Here is a 27411-nt window from a genome sequence, read left to right as displayed (position 1 = left end):
CGAACGACCCTTTCACAGGGGTCGCCTAAGACCATCAGAAAACACATATTTCCGATGGTCTTAGGAACTGAGACATCGCTCCTCTATCCATCTCCAGGCGGGTCCGCCCACATGCAGATACGCCCACATACGAGTACCCGATGTGATGACATCATCGCACCAGCCCCATCACATACACCCCGTACAAATACAGGTGTATGTGACAGGGTTGGCGCCATAAAGTACTTATGCGGACCATCACACATGTGTAGAGAGCAGCTACTGTGTAGAAAGCAGCAGCTGTTTGAAAGCAGCTACTCTGTTAAAAGCAGCTACTGTGTTGAAAGCAGCAGTATTGGAGGTAAAACGGCACTTTATGAATTATAATTACTGGGTAAATGTAAAATCATGTACTGTAAAATCATCAACTACTGCAAAAAAAAAAAAATCTGTACCATGGGAACTTAATCTGGATGCTGATTGGTCTTTTTATATTCAACTGTGGTTGATGTGAATACTGCCCTCTTGTGATAGTAACAGGTATGTAAAAAACAACAACACAGAGAATGGTAAATCATAGAAAACTTTAATGAACTGTGTTGACTGAACTATACCATGTATCATCTTTTGTATTATTAAAGCTATTGTTATATATTATTTTCATTAGCAAATCATCCCATGACAATGGATCGTGTAGAGAAGAATGTTAAGAAAAGAAAATATAGTGAGGATTTTTTAAAGTATGGTTTTACCTCAATAATTACAGCAGGAATTGAGAAACCGCAATGTGTTATTTGTTGTGAAGTTCTATCAGCTGAATTTATGAAGCCGAACAAATTAAAACGCCATTTTGATAGCAAGCATCCAAGCTTTGCCGGCAAGGATACCAACTATTTTAGAAGCAAAGCTGATGGACTCAAGAAAGCCAGACTTGACACTGGTGGCAAGTACCACAAACAAAACGTAGCAGCCATTGAAGCTTCATATTTGGTGGCACTCAGAATCGCCAGAGCTATGAAACCTCACACCATTGCTGAGGATTTACTGTTGCCAGCAGCCAAAGACATTGTTCGAGTTATGATGGAGACGAATTTGTTACAAAATTGAGTGCAATTTCCTTATCTAATGACATTGTCCACAGAATAGATGACATGTCTGCTGATATTCTTGATCAGGTAATCCAGGAAATTAAATTTGCTCCACTTCCAATATTTAGTATCCAGCTTGATGAATCTACAGACGTTGCAAACTGTTCACAGTTACTGGTTTGCATGAGGTATATTAATGATGGCGACTTTAAAGATGAGTTTCTTTTTTGCAAACCTCTTGAAATGACAACTACTGCACGTGATGTATTTGACACAGTTGGTTCATTTCTGAAAGAGCATAAGATCTCTTGGGAAAAGGTTTGTGGTGTTTGCACAGATGGTGCTCCAGCTATGCTAGGATGTCGATCTGGATTTCAATGTTTGGTACTGAATGAGTCACCAAAAGTCATTGGAACTCACTGTATGATTCATTGGCAAATTTTAGCAATGAAGACGCTGCCACAAGAGTTACAAGAAGTAATGAAAAGCGTCATAAGTTCTGTCAATTTTGTAAAGGCGAGCACTTTAAACAGTCGACTGTTTTCGCAACTGTGCAACGAGTTGGATGCACCGAACAATGCTCTGCTATTTCACACTGAAGTGAGATGGTTGTCGAGAGGAAAAATTTTAAAACATGTTTTTGAGCTTCATGATGAACTCAAGACGTTTTTTAATCAGAAAGCAAGACCGCAGTTTGAAGCACTTTTCAGGGATAAAAGTGAACTGCAGAAAATAGCTTACTTGGTTGACATCTTTGCCATCTTGAATGAGTTAAATTTATCACTGCAAGGACCAAATGCAACATGCCTCAATTTGTCTGAAAAGATACGATTATTGCAAATGAAACTTCAGCTTTGGCAAAAAAAAAATGGATGAAAATAAAATTTACATGTTGCCTACCTTATCTGCTTTCTTTGAGGAACGTGACATTGAACCAGACAAAAGGATTACGATGATAATTTCTGTGAAAGAACACTTGCACATGCTTGCAGACGAAATTTCATCGTACTTTCCAAATCTACCTGACACCCCATTTGCACTTGCCAGAAGCCCATTCACAGTCAAAGTTGAAGATGTTCCTGAGACAGCACAAGAGGAGTTCATTGAACTTATTAACAGTGATGCAGCGAGAACTGATTTCTCTACAATGCCAGTTACAAAATTCTGGATCAAGTGTTTGCAGTCATATCCTGTTCTGTCTGAGACTGTGTTGCTCCTTCTTCTTCCATTTCCAACAACATATCTTTGTGAAACAGGGTTTTCCAGCTTGTTGGTTATCAAGTCTAAATACAGAAGTAGACTTGTTGTGGAAGATGATCTTTGTTGTGCTCTTGCAAAGACTGCCCCGAGAATTTCTGATCTGGTGAGAAAGAAGTAATCTCAACCTTCGCACTTTTTACGCATACTGTCGCAAAATGTAGCAATGTAGTATACTGTTGTTATATTAAGACTGTTACCCATGCTATACCATGCTTCAAGACAAAATTTCATTTATTTGTAATTAGAAATAAATATTTCACAATATATAATTACATATTGTTTTTGTGATTAATCACTATGCTTTAATTATGTTCATTTGTAACAATGAAAATACATCCTGCATATCAGATATTTACATTATGATTCATAACAGTAGCAAAATTACAGTTATGAAGTAGCAACGAAAACAATTTTATGGTTGGGGTTCACCACAACATGAGGAACTGTATTAAAGGGTCGTTGCATTAGGAAGGTTGAGAACCACTGGCCTAAAGGCTTTAAATAGTATGTCCCCTAACTATCTCTCTAACTCCGTGGTCGGCAAACAGCGGCTCTTGAGCCACATGCGGCTCTTTGGCCCCTTGAGTGTGGCTCTTCCACAAAATACCACGGCCTGGGCAAGTCTATTTTGAAGAAGTGGTGTTAGAAGAAGTTTAAGTTTAAAAAATTTGGCTCTCAAAAGAAATTTCAATCGTTGTACTGTTGATATTTGGCTCTGTTGACTAATGAGTTTGCCGACCACTGCTCTAACTCAATTTTAACCACTCTCCCCATTGCTCACTTCTCTCCAGTCATATGGGTTTTCTTTCAGTTCATTGAACATAATAGGCTCTTCCTCAATTCAGTACTTTCATAGATGCTCATTCTTCCATCTAGAATATTCTTCTCTCTCTTACATGAGTGGGTCATTATCATTCTTTAGAACTCACCTTAAATCCTAACTCCTCAGACAAACCTTCCCTGATATGTCATACCTATCACAGGGACTTCACTATACTCCATTGCTTATATGTATTAAATTTTTTCACAGAACTTATTGCTTTTAATTGTACAATTATTTGATTATTTATTTTCTCTCTCTCCTACCAGAATGTAAACTCCATAAACTCAGTACAATATTTGTCTTATTCATCAATATATAGTCATAACTTAGCAGGTCCACAAGAACTATTAATAAATAAATTAATAAACCAGAATCAGAATTTAATCACAGGTGTTTTTACCTAACTATATATATTTATATTTAATTCCACATCCTTGGAACTTGCTACTGCACTATACTCTCTAAATGTGGATTTTATAATGTTATAGGGCTTGGAGTTATCTTTGTAATCCAGAGTACTCAAGAATCATTTTCTTGAATTATAAAGTTGATCTATCTGGGTCACTTGGGATGGACCTCATTTCACTATGGCTAAGTCATCTGCCTTAAGGCTTTATTTGTCATCTTCATTATAAACCTCCTCTTGGTATGAAGCCACAGCTGTGTATTTATATCCAAAATGAAAAATAACTGTTAATTATTTTATTCTATAGAGGGTGAAGTAGGGCCCAATGAAAAATTTCTTATAACCAGCAACATGACTAGTTAGTTTCCCAATCTTCCATGTCTACGTTTAGATTAATATTTCCAAAGAAACCTCCACTGATTCCTCTGAGAGCTGGCTAGTTACCTCAGTGATCACATGATATGATTAACTCTTTATTTCCCCTACTTAAAAATATTTTCATCTCTGTACTTTCATCTCCTAGTAAAGGGCCTCACATCTAATAAAACTAACAATCACAGTAATAATAAATAACATTGGTAATGTTTATGTGTTCTAAGCATGTTGCATGTGTTACTAAACCCTCATGAAAACCACATGCAGTAGGTACTATTACGATCTCAATCTTCCTAATAAGGAAACTGAGACATGGCGATATTAAATTACATATACCCTGTGGTCAAACTGCAAGAAGTGGAGGAAATATTTGAACCCAGGAAGTCTGACTCCACAGCCTGGGCACTTAAATATCACACTATACTCCCTAAGTGTTGATTTTATAATAGTTCTTACCTGAGTGAGGGACCCTGAACTCCTCTCAAGTTCAATACATAAGGATTTCCAAAACAAAGAGATCCACACTGGTATGTATAGATCACTCATACTAAGATACGAGATTTCTGTAGTTCTCAATAAATGCTATTGAACACGTGGGATGGTTTGGTTTCATCCATATCATGGAGCCAAAGGATAGTGTAAGAGAAAGGAGGCATTGGTTTTACATTCTAGGCTCTCAATGGGCAGTTGAAATACTTCAATACAGGAAACATTCATGAGAATAAGTCTATCCTTTGTCCATCAATGTAGCATGACAGAATATCAAGTTCTGGTTTAGAGTCAAAATCTGAGCTGAAGATATGGCAGGTGAAAGAAAAGATAAAACATTTATAAAGAAGAAAGGAAAAAAGTATAAGGTATTATTGACTTTAGGTCAATTAATTATTTGTTTTTTGTTTTGTTTTTAATCCTCACCCAAGGATATTTTTTCTATTGATTTTTAGAAAGAGTGGAAGAGAGAGGGAGGAAACTGCAAATGAGGTAAGTGCCCTTGGCCAAAATTGAACCTGGGACCCTTTGGTCCGAAGGCTGACACTATCCACTGAGCCAAACTGGCTAGGGATCACTTTAGGCCAATTTAATTTTTGAAGCTGCCAGTCCAAGGAGTTGTCCAGCACATAACTGAAATTAGCATAATTTGTATCAAGACTAGACTTGAAATCCTCAGGGTACTGTATTACACCGACAATTATATAACAGACATTCAGTGAGTTGAAACATTTCCCCATTTTACACCATTAGTTTCTTAATGATTTGCAACCACTTGCCTGTGAAACAATAAACCAAGAGAACTGGTACTAGTTAAGAAATCTTTCACTTTATTTCTAAGTTTGAACCGACTTTGGAACTTTTATAAACAGGAACTACAATGCATATCTGAACAGAGAGAGATGCTACCTTCAAAAATCAGAGCTATTGTATGAAGAAAATCACTTTAAGTAACAAGTTTTAAAGCTATTTGTCCTTAAAATTCAAGAAGCATGCATTGTTTACCTGCAAGTACCAAATACTATGAGAGAGCTGGCACAACATGGAGCCTAGCACAAAGCCCTCCACATAGAAAACACCCGATAAGTGCCAGTCATCATCTGTTTGAATCAATTCTGTCTTTCCTGCAAGAACTTTTGAAAAACCATAGCTGGCTCATAGCAAAATGTGATGAGTTTTCAGTACATCTTCATCACCACCACATATCACATGCACATCCATAATTATGCAACCTTACAGCTGCCTAAATGCTACCTGGAGTGCTCTAATGCAATGTTTGGTATTTCCCTCATAAACAGTGCCTCATGCTCGGCACAGTGATTTCTTTATCCATCAAACTTTACCTCTTTGGTTATCCATTCCCATGGGACCTGCCATCACCTAGCTGGACCCCTAGGAAGCAATCTGACAAATTAACACCCCTCCATTTTTTTTTTACAAGTAAATACTTTTTAAACTGAGAACTTATAGAAACACAAAGAAATGTTTTTCCTGATAGTGGAATTTCAATATAATGGGAAAGATTGAGGCAGAGTAAAACCAGCAAGATAATAAAATGGTTTTTCTACTGTTATTCTCCCACACATCAATTTTGACCATCACCCATGAATGAGAATGTCTTAGTGAAAGCACAGGTTCCAGCACACTGTTAGAGAAAAAAATCTGAGATTGGACACATTGAAGAGGGTAAAAGGAACAGTTTTAATTTGCTCATGTCACTTCTCCCCCAAGGTGGATGAAAAAGAATATACAATGGAATATTATTTAGCCATAAAGAGAAGGGAAGCTTACAGATGAACCATTATGCTAAATTAAATAAGCCAGAGAAATACAACTACTGTATGGTCTCACTTATATGTGGAATAGAAAAATTAAAAAAATTAGGTCAAACTCATCGAAATAGAGTAGAATAGTGGTTGCTAGTGGCTGGGGGTTGAGGAAAATAGCAGATGTTTGTCTTAGGGCACAAACTTTCACCTGTAAGATGAATAATAAGTTCTGGGTATCTACTAGTAATGTACATCATGGTTACTACCCTACATAATAAAAGCCTAATATGTTAAGTGTCCGGTCGTCCGGTCACCTGTTCAACCAATCAAAGCGTAATATGCTAATGATATGCTAAGGCTGCTCAACCGCTCACTATGACTTGCACTGACCACCAGGGGGCAGACTCTCCAACCGGTAGGTTGGCTTGTTGCTGGGGTCCAGCCAATCAGGACTGAGCGAGACAGTCTGGACATGCCCTGGAGCCCTCCTGCAGACCCTCCCTAGCTGGTCAACCTTCCACGCCCCTCCCCAATCCCGATCGTGCACCGGTGGAGTCCCTCAGCTTGGCCTGCGCCCTCTCACAATCCAGGACCTCTCGTGGGATGTTGGAGAGCCGGTTTTGGCCTGATCCCACTCAACGCAGGAGCTGCCCCCTGGTGGTCAGTGCACTCCCACAGGGGGAGCGCCACTCAGCCAGAAGCCAGGCTCATGGGTGGCGAGCACAGAGGCAGTGGCAGGAGCCTCTGCCACCTCCATGGCAGCGCTAAGGATATCTGGCTGATGGCTTAGGCCCACTCCCCGCATCAGCCGATATCCACCGAGGGCTCCCGGACTGCGAGAGGGTGCAGACTGGGCTGAGGGACCCACCCCCCAACCCCCCGAGTGCACAAATTTCATGTACCAGGCCTCTAGTAGTTAATAATACTGTATTATATAGATGAAATTGGCTGAGAGATCTTAAGCATTCTTACCACACTCACAAAAAGATGTAGGGTGATGGATGTGAGGTGATGGTTGTGTTAATTCACTTGATTGTGGTACTAATTTCACAATGTACTAGTATACACATCAGATCATCACATTGTATACTTTAAATATATAAAATTGTATCTTTCAATTACACCTCAATAAAACTCAGGAAAAATGGGATTGGTGAATGAGATATTGTAGAAACATTTACCATCTGTGCATAATGCCTAACCTTTTACCTTGAACACAATTTTTAGTGTAAATGAGTTTTCAATGTGTGTTAACAAGTAAGGCATTGAAGTTTTCTGAACTTATGTGGTAAACTGTATATCTTGTCTAGGCACTTCTGCCTACTCTATGTTTTAGAAGCCTAGAAGACCATGTCATAGCATATGGCTTATGTTATTAAGAGGAAGTGATCTATACTTTCTGTCAGATTTTATTATTAATAAAATTTTTATCAGTAAGTTTGTACCAACACTTTATAACACAATGATAAGTTCAGTTTGAATTAGAGGAAGAAATACTGACCTAGGACTCAAGTTACTCCTTATTGTGACTTCATCCTTTATAATATGAAGGATTTGAATTAGGGATCTCTAAATCTTCTTCTCGCTCCAATATTCTACTAAATGTCTAAAGGTATACTACCAAAATTTCAATGAACAAATGTTCACATATAAGGTTACATTAAGTTTCACAAAAAATAGAAATGGGAAATATTTGGGTTTTAAGTTCCTCTACCCAAATATATTATTTATTTAAATAGGAGAACCTAGAAGACAGAAATATTTTTAAAATCCAAAGGAATAGATAGCTAATGTATAATGTTAAATAAACATAACAAGTGTGTGTGTGTGTGTGTGTGTGTGTGTGTGTGTGTGTGTGTATGTGTTTGTGTACATATTCTCAAGAACCTGAGATCCTCAAATTTGACCACCTGGTAGCTTTTGTCCATCTGTGAAGCCAGCTTCATACAAGTCAAGCACCACAAAATATACAATGTGCAAATTGGGGGTAATTTTTTCTATAGAAAACACTGCACAATTACCTCTTATTTAAATGTTATGCATGTGCCTTTGGAGGATAAAATATTTGGAGTAGCTTTTCAATTTTGATATTAAAAATCCCTACATCATTAGGAAACAAAGAGACATGAAAATCTATACATATGGACTATAGGAATAAAGCTCAGACAGGAAGGAAACAGCTTATTTTATGATTTTTGTCTAATTTATATTTTAATGTTTGTATTACACATAGAGGCTCATTAGATATACATAACATACATTATTTTTTTTCTGACCATTTTATTTTATTTATTTTTTAAATTTCTTTACTGATTAAGGTGTCACATATTTGTCCTCATCCCCCCATTCCCATCCCACACCCCTCCCCACGGATGCCCCAACCCCCTGTTGATCTTAACCATTGGTTAGGCTCGTATGCATGCACACAAGTCCTTTGGTTGATCTCTCCCCCCTCTCCCCACCCTCCCCTACCCTCCCTCTGAGGCCCGATAGTCCGATCGATGCCTCCTTGTTTCTGGTTCTGTTCTTGTTCATCAGTTTATGTTGTTCATCATTTCCCCTAGATGAGCGAGATCATGTGTCACTAGAAATATACTTATAAGAACTGAATGTAAGACGAGCAATAATAGTTATGCTGTCAGGCAAGTGAATCAGTCTGTAGTGAGTTTCTTTCTGGACCAACAGTTCTTTTGAGACCCAATTTCAATGTCCACCAGTTCCTTATGTGTACATGTCGGCACTGACTTTCAGCTCTGGATGGTGGACAAATGGTGGTAATGCAGGTCCGACTCTCTCTGGTTTGGTCTCGGCCGGACCCAGAGGCATGGCTTCACCCAGACTCAGGGGCACGTGGCCTCACCCGGACGCAGGGGCGTGTGGCCTCACCCGGACCCAGGTGCGCACGGCCTCACTTGGACTCAGGATTCAGCTTCACCCAGATCCAGGGGCGCGTGGCCTCACCCAGACCCAGGAGTGCGTGGCCTCTCCCAGACCCAGGGGCGTGTGGCCTCACCTGGGCCCGGGACCCAGCCTCACCCGGATCCAGGGTCACACGGCCTCACCCGGACCCGGGATCCAGCTTCACCCGGACCCAGGGGCACGTGGCCTCACCCATACCCAGGGGCGCGTGGCCTCTCCCAGACCCAGGGGCGCTTGGCCTCACCCGGGCCCGGGACCCGGCCTCACCTGGATCCAGGGGCACACAGCCTCACCCGGACCTGGGATCTAGCTTCACCCATACCCAGGGGCGCGTGGCCTCACCCGGATCCAGGGGCACACGGCCTCACCCGGACCCGGGATCCAGCTTCACCCGGACCCAGGGGCGCGTGGCCTCACCCGGACCCAGGGGCGCGTGGCCTCTCCCAGACCCAGGGGCGCATGGCCTCACCTGGGCCCGGGACCCGGCCTCACCCGGATCCAGAGGCACACGACCTCACCCGGACCCAGGATCCGGCTTCACCCGGACCCAGGGGCGCGTGGCCTCACCCAGACCCAGGGGCGTGTGGCCTCACCTGGATCCAGGGGCGTGTGTCCACACCCGAGCCCAGGGGTGCGCAGCCTCGCCTGGACCCAGGATCCAGCTTCACCCGGACCCAGGGGCGCATGGCCTCACCCGGACCTGGGATCTAGCTTCACCCATACCCAGGGGCGCGTGGCCTCACCCGGATCCAGGGGCACACGGCCTCACCCGGACCCGGGATCCAGCTTCACCTGGACCCAGGGGCGCGTGGCCTCACCCGGACCCAGGGGCGCGTGGCCTCTCCCAGACCCAGGGGCGCATGGCCTCACCTGGGCCCGGGACCCGGCCTCACCCGGATCCAGAGGCACACGGCCTCACCCGGACCCAGGATCCGGCTTCACCCGGACCCAGGGGCGCATGGCCTCTTCCGGACCCAGGGGCGTGGCCTCACCTGGACCCAGGGGCGCACGGCCTCACCCGGACCTGGGATCCAGCTTCACCCGGACCCAGGGGCGCATGGCCTCACCCAGACCCAGGGGCGTGTGGCCTCACCCGGATCCAGGGGCGTGTGTCCACACCTGAGCCCAGGGGTGCGCAGCCTCGCCTGGACCCAGGATCCAGCTTCACCCGGACCCAGGGGCGCATGGCCTCACCTGGACCCGGGATCCAGCCTCACCCGGCCCCAGGGGCGTGGCCTCACCCAGACCTGGGACCCAGCCTCACCCAGACCCAGGGGTGTGAGGCATCACCTAGACCCAGGGGCGTGTGACCACAACCGAGCCCAGGGGAGTGCAGCCTCGCCCAGACCCGGGACCCAGCCTCACCCGTACCCAGGGGCGTGTGGCCTTACCAAGATCCAGGGGCATGTGGCCTCGCCCGGACCCGGGACCCAGCCTCACCCTGACCCAGGTCCCAGCCTCACCCGGATCCAGGGGCGCGCGGCCTCACCCGGACCCGGGACCCAGCGGGGCTTCGTCTTCTTGATCCCAATTCCTGTTGGTCAATTCCCTCTCAGCAATTCCTTCGGCCATTTTCTCAGAGCTCCGGGGCAGCTGCCGCAGGACTCGTTGGGCAGCGGGCTCTGCGAAGCTCTGGTGTGCCCGGTGCGCGGCGGCGGGCTGGTCCGGGGTCGCTGTGTCGGCACTTGGGTCTGCAGCGGTGGCCAGTCGCCAAGCGTGCACACTTGGCCGCTTCCGGGGCGTTGAGATTCTTGAAGGACTCGGAGGTCAGCAAGCGCGTAGTCTCCCACCCCATGTCTCCCAGGGGCTCGTCTGTCCGTGCTCAGCAGCGAGTGGAGCCTTCCCCTTAGCCGGAGACCGCTGGGGGAACCACGCCGAGCACGTTCCAGGCCGCCATTGTGTCACCTGAGCCGTAGTTCTTAAAGTGTGATCTTTGGCTCACCGGCATCAGCATCATCCTGCGTACCCCTCTCTTTTATTCTAGTTGTAGAGCATCTGCTCAGCCAGCCCTCCGGTGGTTCTGGATGGTGTCTGCTCTGTTTTCCCGTTGTAGTTTCAAAATTGTTGTGGTAGGCAACAATCAGGCGTCCGCCCTATGCCTCCATCTTGGTCCTCCTTTGTGTAGTTAAGTCTTGATTGTTGTTGGTGTCACTGGGAGGAATTGTCCTCCAGGCCAATTGGCTGTGAGGACCCTCTGTGTCTATAAAGGAAGAGTTGCTGTGCAGGAGACACGTTTATGGGCCGGGTCTTGTTGCAGCAAGGCTTTGGTGCTCACTGAGTCTGCCTCTTGAATGTATCCCTTATGCGAGTGGTTGAAATCTGGTGTCAACTCACACCGACCACTAGATGCCCTCGTTTCTGGGTTTCCTATGGAGTGTAGGTCAGCTACTGTCTGAGACCACTCAGCAGGAGTTACAGCAAAAACTGCAGTTTCCTCCTCCTGCCTGAGCGGCCCTGGATCAGTCCGACTGGAACCACAGTTCATCTGGTCAAGCTGCCACAGGGCAGGCCACCCACATGCAAAAGCCGCTGCTTGGAGCCTGGGTGGGCCTGCAAAACGTGCGGGGCGGGTCCCAGGACGGGGCGGGTCTCAGGGCGGGGCGGGGTCTCAGGGCGCCACCAGGCCATGGTGTGGCGAACCGCAATGGCTGCAAGTCTGCTTTTTCTGCTTTCCACAGCACAGCAAACACTGATTGCTGGGCGCACCTCCGCAAGGAAGTTACTCCCACTCTCCGACACGAAGGCCGAGAGTCCAGCCTCTCCCCGCAGGCGTCTGGGTCTCCCGCGCGTCCCCAGAAGCTGGATTTCAGGGTGATGGGGAGCTAATCTCCCCTAGGTTTGGAAAAAAAGCTGCACGTCTCTTCCCCCGCCACCAGCCCGACCCACGCGCCTCCGCACCTCATCCCTTCTGAGTTCGCTCTTTCCTCTTCCCTCTTAGTTGTAAATCCACCATTCAGCCAGCTCTCCTGTGGATCTAGGTGGCAGACGCTCTGTCTTCCAGTTGTATTTTTGAAATTGCTGTGCGCGGCGCAGTTCATTTGTTTAACTTTGCCGCCTTCTTGGTTCTCCTCTCTCAAAATGGCTAAAGGACTTGAATGTAAGATGGGAAATCATAAAAATCCTCCAAGTCGGTGTCGGCAGCCTCCGGGGCCCCGAGGATCTCAATGGGCAGCTCGGCCAGGTCAGTGACGCGGATGAGCCCCTCCTGCAGAAAGATGGTCTCTTCCTTCACCGAGAGCCACTGCGCCGAGTCCGCGGCCACCGCCACAGCAGCTGCCGTGGCTGCCTACGAGCCCATGGCCCCGGCTGAGATGCTGACTGAGAGGAGCAGCCGCCCGGCCTGGGGAGACGCAAGCAGGAGTTGCCGCGCTCACCAGTCCATCTTTTAGTTGTATTTCTGAAACTGCCATGAGAGGCAACCGATCAGCCGTTCAACTCCGCCGCCCTCAAGATGTTTTTCTTTAACTTTCAGCAATTTTATATAATGTATCTGTTTGTGGACCTCTTTACATTTACCCTACTTGGATTTTGTTGAGCTCTCTGGATGCAGAGACCAAGGGAGAGGGAAGAAAGTTAGCCATAACATACATTATTAAGCAGAACTGGTAGCAGTTAATAATTTTTTCTATGAGGAAAAATGGGATTTGAGCAAGGAAAAGAATAAATGAACACCCAAAAAGTGACATTTCTATAAAAGATTTTTAATCAATAGCAAATATTTTTTCAAGTTCTTTTCAAAGTATTATTTGGGAAGTGCGAAGGAAAATAAAAAAGTTATAGCCACCTGAGACCAAACTATCCAAGTACATTATTATCTAAACTGTTCCACAAATATGTTGGCTGATAGAAAGACTTTTTAAAATCTCTCCTTTGATCTTATATACTCCTTAAAATGGATTGATACACTCAAAAAGTATGTTTAAAAAAATGACGGTGGGCTGGAAATAGTGGGGGGAGCACTTTGTGAAGTGTATGATTGTATGACCATGATGCTGTACACCCAAAACTAATACAAAGTAATATTGAATGTAAACTGTAATTGGAAAGTAAAAGTTTTTAAAAGAAAAAAAAAGACAATAGGCAGACATTAATTTCTTGGTCCATGCTATACCTTTCTTTTGGTGTCAAATACATAAGTCAACAGGAGGCCTTTTAATGAACCAAGAGATTGAAGGATCTTCTATGAATAGTTACTACTGCTGGTGGAAAACCCACATTTTCTCCCTATTTCCACTTTAAAGAACACTTTCTGTGGATGTGTGGACAGAAAAATCACATCTGCTGAATAGAGCCACTTACTCTCCTGGACAGGGCTGGATATACAGTAATTCAGTCTTATTCTTTGGATGCTTTTTTCCTAAACTCTGTAAAAATCTCTACCACCAAAGTTTTGCAACAGTGTGTGTCATAACTTGATGGATATTTATGTTTTAGTCCCCTTTATGAGGTAGAATGACATTGGCTAAAATCAAGTTTTGGGGGAAAAAACAATCAAAATTATATTTACAGTTCATCTCACATGATAGAAGGCTTCTGTGTATGACCAATCTAATCTGTTTCATGTTGACCCTACTCAGTGTAAGGTTTGAAGGAAGATTCTTTTTTAACTCTTATAATTTCAGAGATACACCCTAATTAGAGTCTGTAGCCCCCATTTATATAATAAAAACCCAGTGGTTGTAATGCCTTAACAACCAAAGACAGGTCACAAGGAGGGACTTGACTCTCGGTCCTGCAGTTGCGCCAGGTCTCGGTCTCACGCGATTTCGTGCACTGGGCTTCTAGTCTATAATAATTAATTAGCCACTCAACATTAGCAGGTGCTTTGAGCTATATATTAAATGATTAGGATTAATTTTTATTCAGAATCTGCCACAGACTTTGTCCAAATTATTCCAGACAGCTAGCTATGGTTACAGTGGAATTAGTGACCCTACAAGAAAGTGTAGCTAGCCTTCTGTTATGGCAGATTTAAAAAAATTAATTACCAGAAAACATAATCAGACTACAATAGAATTGTTTACTTAGATTTCACAATTGATCAGATCTTACATTTGGAATTCCTTAATACTGAGTGAACATATGTGCAACTGACAGGACAATGTTATTCACCCACTGTATCTATGCTTCCAACTATGGGCAGGACATAGCAGTAGGAGCAGAACAGTTTATTCATTTATTAGGAAATCTGTATTAATTCAGTTCCATAACTCTTGATACAGATTAGCCACACCAACACTTTAGAACCATTCCTACACAAAAACATTGCCAAAAGTTAATTAATTTCATTCATTCATTAAGCATAGGGTTTTTTTTTTTAATATAGCATCTACTATGTACCAAGAATAAAATTAGGTATTAGATCTATGGGATGATCAAGTGAAACAAAAGATGCCTGCCTACCTTTAGGTTGCACACAATGTAGTTGAGCTAATAACAAACAACAGAGCAATTACAACTGTTGGAAAATAATAAAGTTAAGTTAAGAGTATATAAAGTGTGACTGGTAATGAGGAAAATGACCACTATTGGAGTATAAAACATGCCTTTCAATGAATAAGGGTCTAAACCGAGATCTGAATAATGTTAAATTTGATGAGGAAAATCCATTTATTTGAAGGAATTGACGAGATACTTCAGTCAACGTAACAATCAGACCTGTAGCCCCACACAGACATAGTCACAGGACTTAATCAGTCTCTTTGGAGAAGCATTCCAGAGAAGCAGCATAGTTTAATGAAAAGAGGAATGGTATGTGAGATTCAGTTCAAATGCTAGATGCTTTATGTATGTAGTATCTCTAAGCATCAAAACTAGTTCGCAAGAGCTATATTTCTATTGCTTTTTTACCATGAGTTTGAGTGAGACACATATCACTCTAACCTTCTGTCTCTTCCAGAAACTGAGGATAATATTTATATTGCTAGAGATTCCTAAATTTAATGTTTTTAGTCTAGAAGAGGAAATTTTTGTTTTCCTCTTGAGATAATTCTAATATTCAGGATTTCTTAAACATTATAACCCCCAAATATGCATTCTTTAAATTCATGTGTATATCCCTTGGTTCTTTAGCTAGCATTACCTAAAATTTCACTACTAGTAATAATAGAAGTAAAAACTTAAGCAGCAATTTAAATTTAGAGACAGATTAACGTGGTTGGGTTTGAGTTCAACGGCTGGTGAATAAATATAAATATAAATGATCTTTCAAAATCTTTTCAACACAATGATATTATAATGTTTAATTATCCTTTGGAAATTTCCAATATAATTTATCACCATCATCAAGGAACATATTCCAAATAGTTATTTGCTCATATACTAATATTGACATGTGTCAGGCAAGGACAGAAACAAAATAGCTACAATCTGTTTTGCACAAAACGTAACTATATCGAATGCCAAAGCATGGAAGAAAAACAAATGGTCCCTTTGGAAATTCTAGTTTTAATGTGTCCTTTGAAAAATTATCTTGCATCAATATTATACACTGCCTGGTAGACTAATGGTCCAAATTATGATTGAGTAGCTACCTATCAACAGATGGGGGAATAACCTGTTATTGGGGATAATTATAATTTGACATAAGTTGGTTCACTGGTTGATAGCACCTATCAGAAAATGTACTTGTATTTATATTGGCTGGTTTTTAAAATTTATTGCAGATTTTTCATGGTGGAATATTGAGTTTGAAAAATGACAGTAATTTCCTTGCTGTTGCAAATGAATAATCATTTGCTTTTTGATATTTAAGAAAATATCAATACTTATTCTTGTGAGCATAAACACATCGGAGAAGTAAGATTAAGTCTACATTCTTATCAGAAGGTAAATTTCTTTTGGTTTTATATTATACTACAGTAATAATTGACTCTCTAGACATAAAATTTAATATACCATTTACTTTGCATCCTGATAGATGCAAACCTGTTAGAGCAATCACATAAGAAGCGTTTAAAGGTGAAATCAATGGTAAGCAGGCTGTAAGGAGATTAAATTTCTATTGCATTTTGGATAGGCTTCTTGCTTGTTTGATTATGTTCAATAGCTATCTAAAATACATACATTATAAAGGGAGTTACCGGTGTGGTCCAAAAAATTCCAACAGATGTATTTGAAGCAAAGTTTTGAGAGGTAAAGCACAAGTTGAGACATCTCAATGGGATGTTAGTATGTGAAGGGAGAAGGGGCCTAAAGTAGCTGAAATAATCACTGGCTGAGCTTAAGAAAGACTGACTTTTAGTCCATATTACAGTTACCACACCTTTGACTTGGCTTTATTCATTGGTTACTTGAGAAACTTTGATTAGGTGATATGTAATATAACTTCGGCAATTATATTCTATATTTCTATTGCTAGAATTTGTTTTTTGTGTGTGATAGCCCGTATTTTCAAATGGTGAGGAATAGAAAAATCACATATGTAATATTTTAAGGCTCTGTAAACTGACTGAGTTACTGCATTAGCCAGAAAAATGTTTCCTAGGAAAAATTAACAATATATAGAGATCTCAACAGAAACCAGAATTTATAAGATAAAATTACAGATCCCAAAAGAGAAAAGCACATATAATTTTTTAATGTGAAATATACTCTCTGGGGATAAGGACAGATAGAGATACAGTTATGTTTCTTTTTTTTCTCCCAATATGATGGAAACTATTTCAAATTTGGAAACAAGAATCTTGATCTTAGCCCTAACCGGTTTGGCTCAGTGGATAGAGCGTCATCGGCCTGTGGACTGAAAGGTCCCAGGTTTGATTCCGGTCAACGGCATGTACCTTGGTTGTGGGCACATCCCCAGTAGGAGGTGTGCAGGAGGCAGCTGATCGATGTTTCTAACTCTCTATCCCTCTCCCTTCCTCTCTGTAAAAAAATCAATAAAATATATTTTTAAAAAATAATCTTGATCTTATTTCTAGTTACACTAGAACTCAGGCAAGTAACTGGCTCTTTTTTTCTTTTTGTAGTATAAAAGGGGAACCTCAAACTCTACAAGTTTATAAATATTGTATAGTCCAACCTACAAGATATCAGACTCAAAAACTTATTCTATATCAGACCTCTATTTCAATCATCACTGCATAAGTATAAAATAGTTGGTTATTACAACAACTCATGCATCATGCTGGCATTAGCACCATTTTTGGACTATGTGCAGATTGACTTGTGAGCAGAATGGGAATACTTGTCAGATTCAGAGTAAAATACACATAAATTAGATTAATAGCTTCCCCATTATCAGTATATGTAAAGACATACAAAAAAGGCATTATTTAAATGATTATAAGGCTACAATATATCTTAATGCATTTAAACATTTCAAATGCATGACTTTTTAAAGTAAATTTTTTTAAAAAAATCTATACAGAGAATTCTGGGAAAGTTTGTGCAGTGCAGCACAGTTTTGGATCACACCACAAATATATATATATATAAAAAAAAGCAGATTAAGGAAGAAATACCTGGCGGCAGCAGCGGTGCAGGAATAGGAGGCAGGGCAGCGTCACCAAGGGACCGACAGGTGCACAGGCGGTGGCCAGAAGCCATGTAGTGTGGCCCTAGGACTGGGGTGCACGGTCCATGGAGGGCTTTCCTGTGCAGGACATGGAGACCTGAGGCTGCAAGGCTCCCCAGGGCTTGGCTCAGACCGAGAAGGGGCTGGTCTGCTGCCTACTAACAGGGCTCTTGACTGGGGCATTGTCTGGGGGGTTGTCCTCCCCGCCCCGCCCGCATCTCAGAGCACTTCTACCCCTAGGCTACTGAGCGAGGCCCGCCCTGGGGCCCAGTGCCCACCATGAACGCCTGTCAGTGACTGAGCTCTGATGCCTCTTCTGTTGCCCGCCCTGCCCTGGCCACATTGCTGCCAAGCTCGCCTTCTTGCTGCCGGAGCCCACCTACTCGCTGGTGCTTGAGCCTGAGCCCAGGCTTGGTGGGGCCGGGGCCGCCTCCTTGGGGACCCTGCGGGCCTCCACTAGAAGCTCCACCTGATGGAACGCTCTGATTTCCAGTCCAGCCAGCGCGAGCTGGACACTATTGAGGTCTTCCTGACCAAGAGCTCCTAGCAACCGCATTGCCTGCATGTATGTGTGCTGCGTATACCAGGAGCCAGGTACACAGTCCTTTTCTCACATGGCAACGCAGTGGACCTGGGCAGCTTCTACATTGTCCTGGGCACATGCATCAACTGTAGTGTCTTCCCCTATGACTACTCGGGCTATGGCGTTAGCTCGGCTGGACTTTCTGAGAAGGACCTCTTTGTGGACATCCACGCTGCCTGGCAGGCCTTGCGCACCCGGCATGCCATCAGTCTAGATAGCATCCTCCTGGAGGGGCAGAGCATGAGCACAGCGCCCACCCTGGACCTGGCGTCCTGCTACAAGTGTGCAGAGTGGCGCCACGGTGGCTCCGCAGGCCCTACTCACATCGGGCATGCGCATTGCCTTCCCAGACACCAGGAAGACCTATTGCTTCGATGCTTTCCCCAACATCGAGAAGTTGTCCAAGATCACATCACTGGGGCTTATCCAGGGCACGAAAGACTAGGAGGTGATCAACCTCTTGCATGGGCTTTCGCTCTGTGAGCGCTGCCCCAAGGCCATGGAGCCACTGTGGGTGGATGGCGACAGGCACCAGGAGGTCATGGTTGGACTCCCAGTGAGGGCACTTGTGCTGGTTGCAGGTTCAATCCCCAGTAGGGGGCAAGCAGGAGGCAGCTGATCTTTGTTTCTCTCTCATCAATGTTTCTATCTCTCTCCCCCTTTCCCTTCGTTTCTCTCTAAAACAACAATTTTAAAAAATATATACACAACAATAACAAAAAAAAAAAACAACACCACAAACTATAAAAGAAGAGATCAACAATTTGAACATTTTCAAAATTAGAAAATGTAAGAAACTGTTAGAAAAAAATTTCGAAGTAGGATAAATATTTGCAAAGCTTACTATATCTGACAAAGGACAAGTATCTGGAATATATGAAGAACTCCAACTCAGAAGACAAACAACCTAATTAAAAATAGGCTATTTTAACAGGCACTTAATCAGAGAAAATATACAAGTGGCAAATAAGCTCATAAAAAGATATTTAATGTCATTTGTCATTTAGGAAACACAAATTAAAACCACAAAGAGGGAACATTATGCCAAAATATGAGTAGCTTATATTTAAAAGCTTGACTATAGCATGGGTAAGCGAAGATATAGAGCAACTAGAACACTTTTAAAATGCTGGTGGGGATGTAAAATGTCAAACTTTGCATAATAATTTGGTAGTTCTTTAAATATTTGAATATACACTTACCATAAATCTTAGCCATTTTCTCCTAGCTATTTACTCAAGAATGATTTAATACTAGACAAAGAAATTTTGCTTTGATGTACATAATAGGAAAACCAAGTGTAAATAAGCAATAATCAACTAAAAATAGTCTATATTTTCAAATTAATAACAAGTAAAATTGAGATATTACACAACACTAGCACAATTATTTAGAGAGGAATAAATGGTGCTATACTCTTATAAGTTTAAATATTCTAAATGAAATAGAATAAGGATTTAATATATACTGAAGTGAGTTGATGACGAATATTATAATCATTAAAGCAACCATAAAAATAGTTATCACTGAAAATCAGTGGAATAATTAAAATTAAATTTAAGGAGACAAATAAATGAAGATATATATTTTCATGGATAGGAAAATTAACATTTTTAAGATATTCTTCCTACATATAGCTGTAGATTCACAATATCCGACCCCCCCAAAAAAAATTTATGCAGGATTGTTTTTGTACAAAATTGACAAAGTGACCATAAGGGTTATACAGAAATGTAAACGACTAGAAAAATATTGTAGAAGAAGTGCAGAGTTTGATGACTTAGCACTATTTGATTTCAAGATACCTATAAAGCTACAATAATTACAGCTTTGTGGAATTTGCATAATTGTAGACTCTTGGAGCAAAGGAATAAAATAGAAGGTCAGAAATAAATTTGTATATATTACCTGATTTTCAATAACCTTGCCAATTGAATTCAATTGGGAAATAAAATGTTTTGCAACAAGTTATGCTGTAAGAGGACATCCACATAGAAGAAAAAGGGATGTTATCTTGTACTATATACCAAAATTATTTTGAGGCCTAGTACTATACACTTTAATGTAAAAATTTAATACTTAAATGCTTGTAGAATAGATCGTAGGAAAAAAGCTGTATAACAGAAAACATAAGAATGTAGATTAAGTACCATATTTTCCGGCGTATAAGATGACTTTTTAACCCAGGAAAATCTCAAAAGTCGGGGGTATTATATGCCAGAAAATACGGTATTTGGGTTTTAAGCAATCTGATATACATTGTCAGAGATTTTTCTAACCTACCGTATTTTCTGGTGTATAAGACCCCCGACTTTTGAGAAGATTTTCCTGGGTTAAAAAGTCGTCTTATACGCCAGAAAGTACCTTAGGTAGTCAGCATCATTATCCATCAAGGAAATGCAAATTAAAATAAAATGAGATGCCACAACTCATACTAAAATTTTAAAAGTTAAAAAGACTGAGCAAGGTAAGCATGTTCACGCTCACTACTTTTATTCAATACTAGAGGCCCGGTGCACAAATTTGTGCACCAGTGAGGTCCCTTGGCCTGGCCTGCAGGGTCGGGCTGAAACCAGCTCTCCGACATCCCCCAAGGGGTCCTGGATTGTGAGAGGGTGCAGGCCAGGCCAAGGGACCCCACCAGTGTATGATCGGGGCCGAGGAGAGACGCAGGAGGTTGGCCAGCCAGGGAGGTACCACAGGAGGACTCCAGGGTGTGTCCAGCCCATCTCTCTCAGTCCCGATCGGCCGGACCTCAGCAGCAAGCTAACCTACCAGTCGGAGTGTCTGTCCTCTGGTGATCAGTGCAAGTCATAGTAACTGGTTGACCGGTCAACTGTCTGCCCCCTGGTGGTCAGTGCACATCACAGCGAGCAGTTGAGCGGCCTTAGCATATTATTAGCATACTAGAGGCCCAATGCATGAAGATTCATGCAAGAATGGGCCTTCCTTCCCCTGGCTGCCAGCACTGCCTTCGCTCCAGCCGGAGCCACCTTTTTGCTCCAGCCCAGAGCCGCCTTTCCACCTTCCCATGCTGCCCAGAGGACATGGCAATGATGCAAGCATCCCACCCCACCCCCCGGCCACTCAACACCTATGTATGCAAATTAACCCACCATTTTTGTTGGGTTAATTTGCATACCCACTCCTGATTGGCTGGTGGGTGTTGTGAAGGTACAGTCAATTTGCATCTTACTCTTTCATTAGTGTAGATTATTCTTTTATAGGTTGATCGGTCAACTGGTCTACCGGACACTTAGCATATTAGGCTTTTATTATATAGTATAGTACTGAAAATCCTTGCCATAGCAATAATGTAAGAAAAAACATACGCATTGGGAAGGGCAAAATAAAGATGTTCTTATATACAGATAACACAAGTGTCTGAAAAAAACCCATGGAAATGACAGAAAACTTTTAGAACTAATAAATGTGTTTGGTAAAGTCTCAAGATAACAAGATCAATTGTCAAAAAGTTATCTCATTCTTATACTCTTGCAATAAACATGTAAACTAAAATTAGAAGCACAATAACATTTATAATTTATCTAAAAATTAAGTACTTTGGTATATATCTAACAACATTATGAAAGCTGTATGCTATAAGTAACAAAATGCTGATGAAAGAAATCAAAGAAGATTTAAATAAATGGAGATACATACCATTTCCCTGGATTGGAAGACTCAACATATTTAAGATTCCAGTTTTCCCCAAATTGATACATGGGTTTAATATAATGCCTATCAAAATTCCAGCAATATTTGGGGCAGATATTGACAAGTTTAATCTAAAATTTATATTGAAAGGGAGAAAAATTAGTAGAGCTAAAGCAAATTTGAAAAAGAAAATACATTGGGATGAATCACTCTATCTGATGTTAAAACTTAGTCTATAGCTACAGAAGAGAAGTGTTATTAATAGGATGAAGGACAGACATACAAATCAAATAGACCTATAAAATACTCCCAGCTGATTTTTGACTAAGTTTCAAAAGCAATCCAAAGGAGGAAACATAGTCTTTTCAACAAATGCTGCTGGAGCAATTACATATCCAGAGACAAAAAAATGAAACTTAAAATAAAACTCTCATTAAAAATAAATTATTTTAAATTGATTATGGATTTAAATGTAGAGTAGAAAAACTATAAAACATTAAGAATAATTCATAAAAGAAAATCCTTTGAATCTAAGGTTAGTTGATGAGTTCTTAGATCTGATACCAAAAACATGATATGAAAATGGAAAATGATAAGTTGAACTGTATCAAAATTAAAAACTTTTTATCTGAAAATGATTGTTATGAGAGGATAAAATAGACAAGCTACACATTCAGGGAAAATACCTGCAAACTACATATCCAACAAAAGATTTGTAACTAGATCTAGAATACATAAAGAATTCTCAAAGCTCAAAAATAAAACAACCAAAAAGTTGCAATAATAAAATGTACAAAATATGTGAAAAGACATTTCACCAGAGAAAATATATGAATGGCAAATAAGCATATGAAAAATGTTCAGCATTACCTATTACAACGGCTAAAGTAAAGCCAAATCAAACAAAAAATAATATAATACCAAATGCTGGTAAGGATACAAAAAAGAAAAACATACTTGAATAAAATTGGCAGTTTCTAAAAAAGTTAAATAAGCAACTACCTTGAACATAGTAATTCTACTCAAAGAGAAATAAAAACATATATACAAAAATGGATGTTTACAATGACGTTCAAAGCAGCCTTATTCTTAATAGACAACCCAAAATTAGAAACAACCCAACTGTACATCAACAGAAGAATACATAACCAAATAGTAATTACTATTCCAGAATTAAAAGAAATAAACTACTGATACACACATCGATTAATCTCCATAATATGTTGACCACAAAAGGCCAGACACAGCCTTAGGCGGTTTGGTTCAGTGGATAGAGCATCAGGCAGCAGACTGATGGGTCCCGAGTTCGAGTCCGGTTAAGGGCACATGCCTGGGTTGCAGACTCGATCCCCAGTAGGGGGCATGCAGAAGGAAGCCGATCAATGATTCTCTCTCATCATTGATTTTTCTATCTCTCTCTCTCTACCTCTCCCTTCCTCTCTGAAATAAATAAAAATACATTAAAAAAAAAGCCAGGCACAATATATATATATATATATATATATATATATATATATATATATATATATATAGCTAAGCGACCATCACACCTGAAACAACCGAACGGATGACCTGTGTGGGGTGGAGTGTGTGGGGTGAACAGGCTGGCAGGGGGGTTAGTGAGGGACGACCAAAGACTGAGCAGCAGGCTGCATGGGGCAACCAGGCCAGCAGGGGGCGTTTGTGAGGGGTGACCAAACGACCGAGCAGAAGGCTGCATGGGGCTACCAGGCCCACAGGGGGGCAGTTGGGGGTGACCAGACTGGCAGGGGGGGAGTGAGGGGTGACCAGGCCAGCAGAGGGGAGCAGTGAGGGGCGACCAGGCTGGCAGGGGGGCACTAAGGGGCAACCAGGCCAGCAGTTGGGAGAAACTAGGCTGGGGAGGCAGTTGGGGGCGACTATGCCTGCAGGGGGGGGGAGTTGGGGGTGACCAGGCCAGCAGGGGGGGCAGTTAGGTGCGATCAGGCAGGCAGGCAGGTGAGCAGTTAGGAGCCAGTGGTCCTGGATTGTGAGAGGATCAGGCCTAAACTGGCAGTCGGACATCCCCAAGGGGTCCCGGATTGGAGAGGGTGCAGGCTGGGCTGAGGAGACCAACCCCTCCCCCGTGCACAAATTTCATGCACCGGGCCTCTAGTGGAGCATAAAAGGCATAATTACATTTATATAAAACTGAAGGCAAACTAAACTTAATCTATGGTAGAAAAATTTCTGAATAGTGGTTGACTATGGGTCAGAGTTTTTAATTTATAAAGACACAAGGGATCACATGATCTCATTCATATGTGGAATCTAAAGAACAAAATGAACTGATGAACAAAATAGATCCAGAGGCATAGAAGCATGGACTAGACTGTGGAACTTCAGAGGGAAGGCGGGGGTAGGTAGGTGGGTGGAAAGTAATTAACCAAAGAATTTATATGCATACATGCATAACCCATGGACACAAACAATTGTGTGGTGAAGTCCTGGGGCAAGGGTGGGTACAGGCTAGAAGGGGTCAAGGGGAAAAAAGGGACATCTGTAATATTTTCAATAAAAATAAAATTTTTAAAAACACAAGGGAATTTTCAAGGTAATGGAAATGTTCATTATCTTATTTTTTGGGTGATAGTTATATGAGTTAATATTATTAAAACTCAATGAACTGTGTAATTAGGATCTATGCATAAATCATCATAATAAAAAGTAATAAAAATGTTGAAAAAGTGTGTTCACAAATATGTTAGAAACAAGTAAAAAAATGTACATAAAATAACTGAAAGGAAATACGTCAAAATATTAACAAGAGATTGAACCATGGGTGTCTTTTTCTTTTCTCCCTTTCTATGAATTCAAATTACTTTTAAAAAATATTTTAATTTTCTTTATTGATTAAGCTATTACATATGTGTCCTTATCCCCCCTTGCATCCCACCTCCACTCATGGCCTCACCCCCCTGGTGTCTGTGTCCATTGGTTATGCTTATATGCATGCATACAAGTCCTTTGGTTGATCTCTCCACCTCAAATTACTTTTGATGAAAATATATTACTGTGAACATTAAAATGCATTAAAATTTTTTTTCAAAAGAAAAATACAGAAATTAAATAGGTTTTAGGGTAGAGTTTTCATACATCTTAATTTATAAGTCAAAAAGCAAATACCTAAGAAATACCTAACAACCATTTGTCAGATCATTTATTCTGATTTTTTTCTTAACTGGTATACGGAATGACCAGGACTTAATATAACACTATAAGAAGAAACTAACTTTTTAAAATGTTTTTATTGGACTTTAAAACCGTCTCTGGGAATATTTCATTTTTTTCTCTCCTGGCTGGAAACTCACACATTAGATAGTTTTTGTTGTTGTTACTCTTAGATCATAAGCAAATATTCCCTTTGTTTTAACACTACGGGTCTAATTCAATACAGCAGCCACATTATTTCAATTCAGTCCAGTGTAATAATTAAATTCTAATTTAATTTAGCGTTTTGCTTTTCTCCCAGGTGAAGCCTGATCCACAGAAGAAGTCTGGTGTTGGGTAGGATGGGCACAGAACATTTCTCTATTTTCTAATCCACCTTCTCCTTGCTCACTATCCAAGATTTCTGTTCCCTACAAATGTTTATTGAGGAAGAAACATAAGGTCCAGAAAAATGGTAAACATAAGGTCCATAAAAAGCGTCAGTCCTCTGCGTATGGGGCTCTTTTTGAGTGTTCCATACTGGGGACCTCCTAATATACATATTTTAATTAGAAAATGCCTCTTCTGATTCAGCGTTGTTGTCTCCACTGATTAATTGGCAGCTGGTCCTGAGGTTAGCCATGGGGACACTTGTCTGATTTTGCTGCTTTTCTGGACCTGGAGCTGAAATACAACTGAGGCCCAGCTGTGGTGGCTCAGTGGTTGAACATAGACCTATGAACAGGGTGGGAGGGTGGAGGTGATGCGGTTTGATTCCAGATCGATTGTGAGCTTGATCCCGGATCATGCAGCGGGCAGCCAATCGGTGGTTCTCTCTCATCATTGATGTTTTGAGCTGGAGGCAAATGTGTGTATGCTAAGCTTTTTTGAGGGGTCATATGGAGTCCAAGATATATGTCGAATGGCTTTGAGAATACAGAGAAAACCATCTATCCTGGCCTGCAGCATGTCAGGGGTGTCCAGACTGAAGACAGCAACAAAGACCAACTGGACCCATAATCATGATGCTTTTGAACTGTTAACTCTGTGAGGACAAGATAACTGGTCTTAGTTATTGTTATGTCTTTGTCACCTAATACATGACTGGTGCTCAACACATTAATTTGTTTAACCAAACTGAACTGCTGGGTCAGAGATTCTGAGGAGACTCATTAAATGCTAATTCCCTCTTTTGGAAAGAACTATGACTTTCAGGCCATGTGACGAATGTCTTTTCAGTTCCTTAGTTTGTCTGATCTTTCTAACCATGAATGATTAGGAAATTTGTAAAATTAAGACTCTGGTCCACAGATTCTAGCTCTAAATGTTTCCTCTAGTGGCCTGATGATCTTTTGACCCTTGCTCCAAAGTTCTCTGCTTAATAGAAAAAGTGTTTTCATGTGATGATCAGCCTCTTACACTTAATCAGTTACTAACACCTGCCAATTTTACCACAAAATTCACTTTTGAATTTATTTATTAATTGATGCTACCCAGCTATCATCACTTGCTGTGACTTTTGCATTAATATTCTAATCCCATTAACACAGAGCTTCCAAGGTAATCTTGAGATTTTATTTTTCAAAATCCTTTGATGGCTCTCCACTGTAAGTGGGTTAAATGCACTACCTTTTAGAATAGTTTCACAGGCCTTTATAGGCTGAAAAGTGAATTTGGTTGGATAAATTATGGTGTATTATTCGTAAACAGAACCATCACAATCCATGATCAGTTAGTTATTTTTATAAATTGAAGTTCATTTATAAAAACACTGTCTTGTATACCTTATTTTGTTACCCCTCCAAATACAGAGTTATAAAGCAGTTATAAAACTACTATTCCTAGATGCTGAAAAGACTGTTACTTTGAAAAAAAATCATTGCTTTCTTGCAGGAAGTGGAAGCTCTGAAAATAACAGCTTTTTCTATTGATGGAAGGCCCTTGCTGCATTCTATGATGGTGATTTGGAAATATTTAGCCTCTTAAATTCTATTGTCAATTCTACTGTCAGTTGATCCCTGACTTTAGACACTCCAGGGTCTGCTGAAACCTTACTGAAAAATTTAAAGATATTTCCTCATAAAAAAAGAAAGAAAGAAAGAAAGGAAGGAAGAAAGAAAGAAAGAAAGAAAGAAAGAAAGAAAGAAAGAAAGAAAGAAAGAAAGAAAATGCCTCTTTAACTGATTTCTTAAAATCTTTCCTTCCGTATCTGATAAGCTTTGGATTTCCCTGGAGTATTGGAATCAGATCATTCCAACATGGTCCCTTCTAAGACTTACCAGGCTAGTTTTATTTAAAGATGTGCATATTGCTTTTCTTTTTTAAAAATATATTTTATTGATTTTTTACAGAGAGGAAGGAAGAGAGATAGAGAGTT

The 27411-nt window shown here is 41.3% G+C and overlaps 1 pseudogene across 1 annotated transcript; it reads left to right on the top strand.

The window, feature by feature from the left end:
* Positions 1–2019: 2019 nt before the first annotated feature.
* On the top strand, positions 2020–25395 carry LOC307096025 (alpha/beta hydrolase domain-containing protein 17A-like; annotated as a pseudogene). Its single transcript has 3 exons — positions 2020–2430; positions 17938–18765; positions 25357–25395. The product of its transcript is annotated as an alpha/beta hydrolase domain-containing protein 17A-like (transcript).
* Positions 25396–27411: the final 2016 nt, after the last annotated feature.

The sequence above is a fragment of the Cnephaeus nilssonii genome, assembly GCF_951640355.1.
Source record: "Cnephaeus nilssonii genome assembly, chromosome: X".
Taxonomy (NCBI): Eukaryota; Metazoa; Chordata; class Mammalia; order Chiroptera; family Vespertilionidae; genus Cnephaeus; species Cnephaeus nilssonii.
This window is presented reverse-complemented; position numbering and strand designations above follow the sequence as displayed.